Genomic DNA, 9,484 nt, shown 5'->3' with positions numbered 1-9,484 from the left:
TGCAAATCTTTACAGAAGCAGACTACCATATTTCCCTCCCACAGAGCAACTGGTGGGTTTGAACTGTCAATCTTTGGTTAGCTCCTTCAGAGCTTGAAACCAATCAATAAGTGCTATTTGCATAAATGTAGATTATGAGCTGTTAGAAATACCTGATATAGTGGATAGTACAAGCATCCTTCCCAAATACCCTTTCTGGGTCAGTACAACCCATTCCCCAGCTGCTGTGAACAATCATTGTTAATGGCATGCAGATAGTCCTCTGACATTTGCCTGTTATGTGGTATCAGGCAGAGTATACTTCCTATGGTTGGGGGAGAGTCCATAACCAATATCTGACTTATTCAGGGCTACAAAAGACTTCCCCCTTGCCTCAGGGAGGAACTTACTCTACAGGGCATTCATGGTAGAAAGCTTCCTGCTGGGACTGATTGAAGGTAACCTTCAATTGTAAATACAATCTGGTTTAGCATTTTTCTCTTTCCCCATCTTGCTTTTCATCATTCTGCTCACTTTCTTCTTTCAATAAATCACTTGACTAAGAATTCCTGTCTCAGGATCTGTTTCTAGGAAACTCAACTTAAAGTTCCTGGAAAGAGGATGATGATTTATTTTAATAATAATAATTATTATTATAAAACAAGAATTAAACACTTTTGCTTCAATGTATTTCTTGAATAAAAATAGAAATGGAGAAGCAACTGTCTATAGATTGTTTCACTGAGCATCTCTTGAAGTGAGATAATATGCAGTGCATGGCCTTTTGGCATGTGTGGAGGGAGGATAAAATAAAATCTCGTACTTTTTTATAGGGAGCTGGTGGCATAGTGTTTAAAGCATTTGTCTGTTGACCAAAAGGCCAGCAGTTTGAACCCATCAGCCATTCTTCAGAAGATGGGGCAGTCTACTTCTGCAAAGCTTTTAGGAGGTACTGACAACAATGATGAGCCATTTTGCATGTACTGTCCTATCTTGTCAGTGATGGCAAGTATTGATCCATGAGTAGATAGATGAATAGACAGACGGAACCATCAGGTATGTCTAGGCAGCAGAGAGTGTGCTCATGACCATGTATAGGGTTAGCAAACAATGGTTCTATATGCATATTTGTATGTGTTGTAAGAATGCCTGAGTGTATAGTAGAGCTGACAAGGGTCAAGGTTGTGGTGACTTCTTGGCCAGAGCCAGCTACCAGGAGGGAATGAGTGTTTGGACCTCTGGATCAGGACCATGTTCAGAGGGAACATCAAGCTCAATTGGCATAACATACTATACAAAAACATTTTTCCACCTCCTACTTTGGCAAGTAGTGACTGGAATCTTAAAGCTTGTAAACGGCCATGTAGATGTAATGATGGGTCTCTCCTAATCCAGAGCAAAGAAGAATGAAAAAACCAAAGACGCATGGAAACAATTAGTCCAAGGACTGGTGGACCACACAAACCTTAGCCTGTATGGCCAAGAGACCAGAGAACTAGATGGTGCTTGGCTATCACTATCAATCACTCAGAAGGGAATCTATGTAGGAAATCTTGGTTAGAGTGGGAGAACAATGTGAAACAAAACTCAAAATCATAAAAGAAAAAAAAGAAAAGACCAGGTTTGCTGGTCTGATAGAGCCTGGTGAGACCCCTGAGAGTATGGCCCCTAGTTACCTTTCAGTTCTGGAATTGAATTTACTCCTGTGGCTTCCAGCTGAACAATAGACAGACATATGGGATGAACATTTACATCAAGTAGATACACTCCTTGGAGTGATCAATCATGGGAGGACAGAAGGGCAGTGTTTTCAAAGGCAGACAGCTCTTGGGCAGGAGTGCATAAGAAGGAAGAACACAAGGAAGAGGGAACTATGGGGAGGAAGTGGGAACAGAACAGGTTACATTGTGGGGAATTGCAGTAATGTCATGAGACAAAAAGTTTATGAACTGCTGTATGGAAAATAAATTTGCTCTGTAAACTTCAACCCAAATCACAATGAAAATTAAAAAAATTTAAAAAAAAAAGAGATTTACAGCCTTAGAGACCCTATGGGACAGTTCTACTTTGCCCTATAGGGTTGCCATGAATTGTAATTAATGCAATGGATATGGGTAGACTGCCAGTTTAGCTTTTGCCTTTATTACATTGGTTTGGTACCAAAGAAAATTTAACTATTAGCTTCAGATGAACTATAAGATGGTAGACAAGTTTTTCTTAGATCTTTGAGCTGCAAATAGAGTTTGGAATTAAACAGAAATTTTTAATTTGCAAGGCTGAGGTAAAAATTACATAAGATCATGTAAATGAAACTATATAATATAGTTCCTGATATGTGCTATAAATTAATGGGAGGTGTGATATAAATCAATGTAGATTTTTATTGGAGAAGAGAAGGGTAGAGGTAAGACACCAGAGCAGATCCCTACTACTTTTGTTTATAAATATATTTCCTGAAACTTGTTGTAGTTTGGGAAGTAGTATCTAAGATAGAGATTAGCTTGTAGGATGTTTATTGAGGTGTGTCCATGGGATCAACATTTGTGGGAAAATAATGAAGGGAAAGGAGTCTTGGGCAGAAGGAGCAGTTGTTCTGATATGCAGGTTCAATGACAATTTGACCAACACTTTAAATTTTTCCTGTTGGCCCGTTCTTTTATTTTCTTATCCTCATCAGTCATTAGACATGGGCTACCATGGAAATGGGTCTGACTTTGGACAAGGCAGCTCTTTGAAGCTGAGGCAATCCCTGAAAGTCTTGATAACCAAAGACTGTGTGCTGACAAAATTCCCAAAAGGGTGGGCAACAAGTTGAAGTGAAATCTGGGTGCCACATAATAGTGATCCCCACAAATTCTAATACATTAGAAGATAGTGGAAATTTCTATTCATTCATTCATTCACTTGGTCTAGAAATATCTTTTGAGTTCTTATTATGATATTGTACTGTGCTAGCTGCTAGAGATATAATAAGGCCTAAGACTTGATCTTTGACCTTGAAGACTTAATGGTAAAAGAAGACAGTTAAGTAAATAAATAAATAGAAGGTGGTGAGAACTATTTCAGAAGTAAGAAGAAAGTGCTGTGGGAGCACAAAGGATGAAACAAACAGCTCAGCATGGGAATTTGGGGCACACTTCACCTTGGCTTCCCCACTCATTTGTATCTAAGTAGCTGAGCTGTTTCTACAGACTACTACAAAGAAATTGCTTGCATAATATATAACACTCAAAAGATGTTCACTAAAACATTTTAAACTATTGTTTAGAGCAAGATTTTGTCTCCAGACAAATGTGTGCCCCAAACTATCCATTTAGCTTATGTCATATAGCAAATCAAGCACTTTAAATAATAATAGAAAAAAAACTGAAAATTTAGGTATATATGTTACGGGGTGGGAGCTCTGGTGGCATAGTGCCTAAGGCATTTGACTACTAACTAGAAGACTAGAGGTTCAAACCCACCAGCCTCTCTTCAGAAGGAAGGTTGGGCAATCTACTTCTACAGTGACACTGCCTCAGAAACCCAAGGAGGGGCCGGTATGAATTTGGTTTTGTTTTTATTAAGGGACAGTGTATTTTTTCCACTTGAGGGAATTTAAATTGACTGAATATAAGAATGCTTAAGAAACAAACAAACAAAAAGGTTTTTTTAGGACAAAAAAAAAAAAATCAAACAGAAAATCTAACACAACTCACTATCAAACTGATTTAATATGGGAGTCAAAGTAAAAATTATTAATGCAATAAGAAAATACTTATTGAGGGTCTACAATGATCAGGTATTACTAAACTGATAGTTGTATGTTTATGCTCATCAAAAACATAAGTCGGACACCAGTGACCTGAATCATCAGTCTCCGATGTGATCATTGAACAACATAGACTTGAATCATTGATGCCAATGCATATTTCTGAACTTTTGGAGACACCCTAAAATAACTTTAACAGCATGTCAGCTGAAAATTCAAAGAAACAAAGTAAAAATAGAGCCTGATTTCTTAGCTGACCATGAGAAACAGTACGAGTTACTGAAAAACAAATTCTTTTGAATTACATGGTCCTGCAGCTTGTTACTTAAATTTTTTGAGCCATACTTAACTTCATTTGTCTAAAGGGGGAAATAATATTGTCCTTAAAAAATATAGCGATGCTTAAATTATATATGTGCCAAAGGGGCAAGGAGGCTGCATCTTCTGACCTCTTCTTACCCTACAAGAGGAAGACAGAATCACCATCAGTAGCCCAAGGACTATTCCTGAGAAGCCAGACAGACATGCTGCCTCCCTCCAGATTTTTCACCAACCCTGGCACCAACTGTTCCTCCCGCAGCACCCACCACCTCTCTGCTGAGTTTGATAATTCTCTGCACTGGCCACACAAAAGTCACAGATTATGGGGCTTATTGGGAAGCAACAGGCTACAATTCAAGTTCAGGAGACAGTCTCTCTCCCAGCAGTGTGTGTCTCTCTTAGCAATGCGTGTCTCTCACATCTCCCAGGTGTCAGTGAGAGATTTATTCTGTCTCTAGGAGAACTATTTTTGAGACTGGGAGAATGTCAAACTAACCAGTCCAAACATCAGAATTCTATACACCTTGGAGAGAGTGAGAACTTCCCAGAAAATTACTTTATGTTGCTCCCAATAGAAATACCCTAGTGGGTAACTTTAACAATCAGGAGCTACTCTGCTGCTCATGACAAATTCCACCACAGAGTTTACAAAGACTTATGGCTAGAAAAGCCACACTATATAATTTACTACACTGCAATATGTTATTGTCAGGTGCTATGCAGTTGGTTCCAACTGATAGCAACCCTATGTACAACAGAATAGAACATTGCTGGTCCTGCAGCATTCTCACAATAATTGCTATACTTGAGCCCATTGTTGCAGTCACTGTATAAGTCCATATTGTGGAGGATCTTTTCCTTTTTTGCTGATCCTCTATTTTACCAAGCATGATATTCTTCTCCAGGGAATGGTCCCTTCTGACAACATGACCAAAATACGTAAAATGGAGTCTTGCTTCCAAGGAGCATTCTGGCTATACTTCCTTCAGGAAAGATTTGTTTGTTCTTCTGGCAGTCCAGGATATTATCCATTATATTATTCTTTAGCCACACCACAGTTCAAAGTCATTAACTCTTTGGTCTTCCTCATTCATTGCTCAACTTTCACATGAATGTGAGACGACTGAAAATACCATGCCTCGGGTTAGGCACACCTTAGTCTTCAAAGTGACATCTTTGGTTCTTAACATTTTAAAGAGGTCTTTTGCAGCAGATCAGACCAGGGAAATATAACATCTGGTTTTTTTGATTGCTGCTTCCATGGGTGGGATCTCTGGTAGCATAGTGGCTAAGGCACTTGACTGCTAACCAGAAGGCTGGTGGTTCAAACCCACCAGCCACTCCTTGGAAGGAAGATGGGGCAATCTACTTCCATAGTGATACTGCCTCGGAAACCCAAGGAGGGGTTGCTATGAGTCGGGTCCCACTCGATGGCATATAACAACAGCAACAACAGCTTCCATGGGTGCTGATTGTGGATCCTATGTAAAATGAAATCCCTGACAACTTCAACTTTTCTCCATTTATATGTATAAATAAAGTTATTGGCACAAAGTAAGGACTCACAAAAGTCAGTGTCTTTGCACTTCCATTCCCTGCAAATATTTTCTAAGAAAATTGCAGTGGGTGGCTACAATGCAGCATCAGCAGTGAATGAAAATAGCACTTTCAGTTCAGTGTTGAGAGATTAATGTCAATACTTATAAATAACCATTGCATCAGTAATGAGCCATACTGTCATTTACGTAAATGCATATGACTAAAAGTGCCTTGTTATACAGAAAACTTTTAGAGGTTTTATAAAATAGTATAAAGATACTGACATTGCTGTATGTACGCTTGGATTTTTTTGTTTTCATTGTAATTTGGGTGAAATTTTACAAGAAGATTCATTTTACATTTAACAGTTCCTACTATTTTGTTTTGTGACACTGATTATATTCCCTGCATTGTATCAGCTCTCCTCCCAATTCTTCTCTATGGTTACCTTTTCCCTAGGTCCTTCTTGCCTGTGAATTCCTGCCTCCCTACCATTCTCCTTGTGCAAATGCTGCCCTTCTGATCCCCTGTAGTTGATTGTTCTACAGAATGCATGTACATCCATCTATTGTTTTACTGAGAGTTAAGCCACAGGGGTGAGTTCAATTCCAGGCCTGATGGGTAATTTGGGGCCATAGTCTCTGTGTTTAAATTTTAATATCTTCATCCTGTGAATTAGCTCTGTGACCTCTTGGGCATGGTTACTTATCCTCTCTGAGGCTCAGTCATTAAAATAAAATTTAGAATTAAATATGACAACTATACTGGACTTTTGTTAGGATTAAATAAGATATTGTGCTTTAAGTACTGGGTATAGTCATAGTATGTTAATTAGTCGATAAACAGCATAGAACCTTGTAGAACCTCCAACAACTTCACACCTCCCCTCCCCTTTTGGCTCTTGTACTTCACACCTAATCTCTATAATTTTCTGTCCCCCTTCTTGTTATGAAAGCTTTTAAAATAATTTCTCCCTTTCATTAGTCCATCTACTGAATTTTATCCCAATTTATCAATGAACACTTCATATTGGGTTAATGACACAGAAATGGAGTTTCAAAACATAAACAGTGAGAGGATTGCAGACTGTCAGAGCAGGGAGGGGCTTAAGAGATATCTTCTCTGTTTATTCATTTTGCAGATGAGGATATTATACTGATGAGAGTTCTTTGTATTTTAGGACTTAGATAATCAGCCAAGTAGGACATGTAACACTGGCCATATACAGGGGTCAACTGTTATGAGCATGTGGTGATTTTGGAATCACATTTAGCCCGTAAGTAACATTTTTCTTTCATTGGATTATCAATTTTCTTTAACTGATAATGTAAGAAATTATTTCCTATAATCTGTGATTTATACCTCTATTTGAATATCTTTATTTGTTTGTGTGACTTTGAGTAATTCCCTTTACTTTTCGGAACCTCATTGCAAAATTACAATACTGACTGTTGTCAACTGGTACATATGTCATTCCACAATATTAGTCAACTTCACGATTTTTTCCTCCTTTATTTCTAACAGATTTCTGGTATCAAATACTTATTTATCTGGCATAGTGCCTAAGCTGTTTCACTGCTAACCAGAAGGCTGGTGGTTCAAACCCACTGGCCACTCCTCAGAAGGAAGGTTGGGTAATCTATTTCCATGGTAATACCTCCTCAGAAACCCAAGGAAGGGTCTCTATGAGTCGGATCCGACTCAAAGGCAGTGAGTTTGCTTTTATTTGTGTGTTTGTTTATTCCAGATAGCACCATACATGTGTGTACCTTTAAAAGCAGAAAGGTTAAAAAATGTCAGGACCTATGTGTCACCAATCATCACAGAATAAAGTAAACAAACAAAAAAAACAAACGCATTGCCATCAAGTCAATTCGAACTCAAAGCAAAGATCTGTCCCGTTGGGATTCTAAGGCTGTAATCTTTATGGAAGCAGGCTGCTACATCTTTCCCTGGTGGACTGCCTGGTAGATTAGAACTGCCAACCTTTTGGTTAGCACTTGAGCACTTAACCATTGTGTCACCAAGGCTCTCATTACAGACTAACAACCAAAATTTGCTGAATACTAATATCTTTCCAAGCACCGTTGTTTTGTTCACGCTTATTAACTCTTTTCATCTTCAATCAATCCATGATGTAGGTACTACTATAATGACCATTTTACAGATTGGGAGACTGAGTCACAGATGTTCACTAATCTGCCCAAATTCACATATATAATAAATTGGAATGTGAACCCAGGTAGACTGGCTGCCCATTGATAGAACTTCTTTCTATGTCAAATTACCTCTAATTCACAGAGAATTGAATAGATGTTTTACTCACCAACTATCATTAGAAGATCAGGAGTAACATCATCTGGATGCCTTCTCGTCAGTGTTTCTGTTTGTTTGTTTAATGCTTCCTCATTCTAATGCACACCACATTATTGGAAACTAAGGCCCTCTGGTGGCATAATGGGTAAGACATTTGACTGCTAACCAGCTCAGTGGTTCAAACCCACTAGCTACCCTGTGGAAGAAAGATGAGGCAATCTACTTCTGTAAAGATTTATAGCCTTGAAACCCAATGGGGGTTGCTTTGAGTCAAAATTGACTCAGTGGCAATGGAATTTTTGTTTTGTTTTGTTTCTGATAGTGTAGCTAGATCGTATGAACCCTGTGTAAAGTTCAGGGGAAAAGTTCCTGCCCTGAACTAGCTAGGTCCCATAAAATTTTCCTCAAATTCCTTCCTGCTCTTGTCTGTAGTGGAATCAGCAGCTGTAGCTGACAGGAATGCCAGTAAAGGGCTTAATTAAATATGAATACATCTGTGGAATCATATTTAAGGAAATTTTTTTAGGTCACTGTAGTTGGGAATAGAAAATGATTTTGGGTTTTGAGTGTGCGATTAATTTCCCAATAAATGAGGCTGAAAAATGGAGTCCATGGCACCTATGGACACCCTGAATCCAATGACTGAGAAAAATTAGTAAGGACAATTTTAAAACTTACCATGTGAAATATAATGTAATATCTTTTGTTAATTTTCTTTCAAAACAGAATCATAGCTAGAAAGACTGTAAGTGAAACACATAAAATAACATCAGTGGCCCCACTTCAAATGAAATGGAAATTCTCTTTTCCACTCACCCAACTCTCTAACCATAGATATAAATGAATAATATAAATAGAAGATAAGTACTAAAGTCATTGAAACTTTAGTATGAAGTTTTCTATAAACATTTGGGCTTTAGAGATAATTTGAAGGGACTTTGAGTCCCAGGCAAAATAAAGTAGTTCCATTCTCCCAGGTTCTTCTTCTTATAGCTAAAACCCCCTGTATGTAATGCAACAAGGAATCATAGGAAAACTGTGAGAGGTGGGACAAAGAAGGTGGACTGCCTAGGGACGTGGAACTTGAGGGATGGCATGGAAATGAATTCTCTGTCTCTCCTCATTTCTTCCCATGTATCCCAGTCAGTAAACCTCCAATTCACAACTGCCAACAAACAAACAAACAAATCCAGAGAAAAGCTTGTTACCCATAACCAAATGACTAGGAAAAGAGTAGCCTAAGATAATAGAACTCCCTTTTGCAATACCTACTGCACTCAAGCTGAATATGAAAAGCTATCCCTCCTCGTTGTTTTAGGAGGGCTGATTGAGGAACCAATGTTCCACCCACCTCACCACTTTGCAGAAGTGGATATTGATGCTTACTCCCCTGCCTAGTGATGTAGGCACTAAGTATCTATCTCTCACTCAATGGAGGCAATGGAAGCAAGTGGCCCACCAATTTCTCTCCACATACCTCACCCAGAATAGTGCCATTAGGGTCCAGTAGCTAGCTAATCCTCTATCCCTATCTAGTAGCAATGGCACTTAATGAGGTGGTATGTGTGAGAACACTCT

This window comes from Orycteropus afer, unplaced genomic scaffold, assembly GCF_000298275.1.
Source record: "Orycteropus afer afer isolate SDZICR_OR568_19922 unplaced genomic scaffold, OryAfe1.0 scaffold00251, whole genome shotgun sequence".
Taxonomy (NCBI): domain Eukaryota; kingdom Metazoa; phylum Chordata; class Mammalia; order Tubulidentata; family Orycteropodidae; genus Orycteropus; species Orycteropus afer.
The sequence above is the reverse complement of the archived record's forward strand: the minus strand, read 5'-3'. Positions refer to the sequence as shown.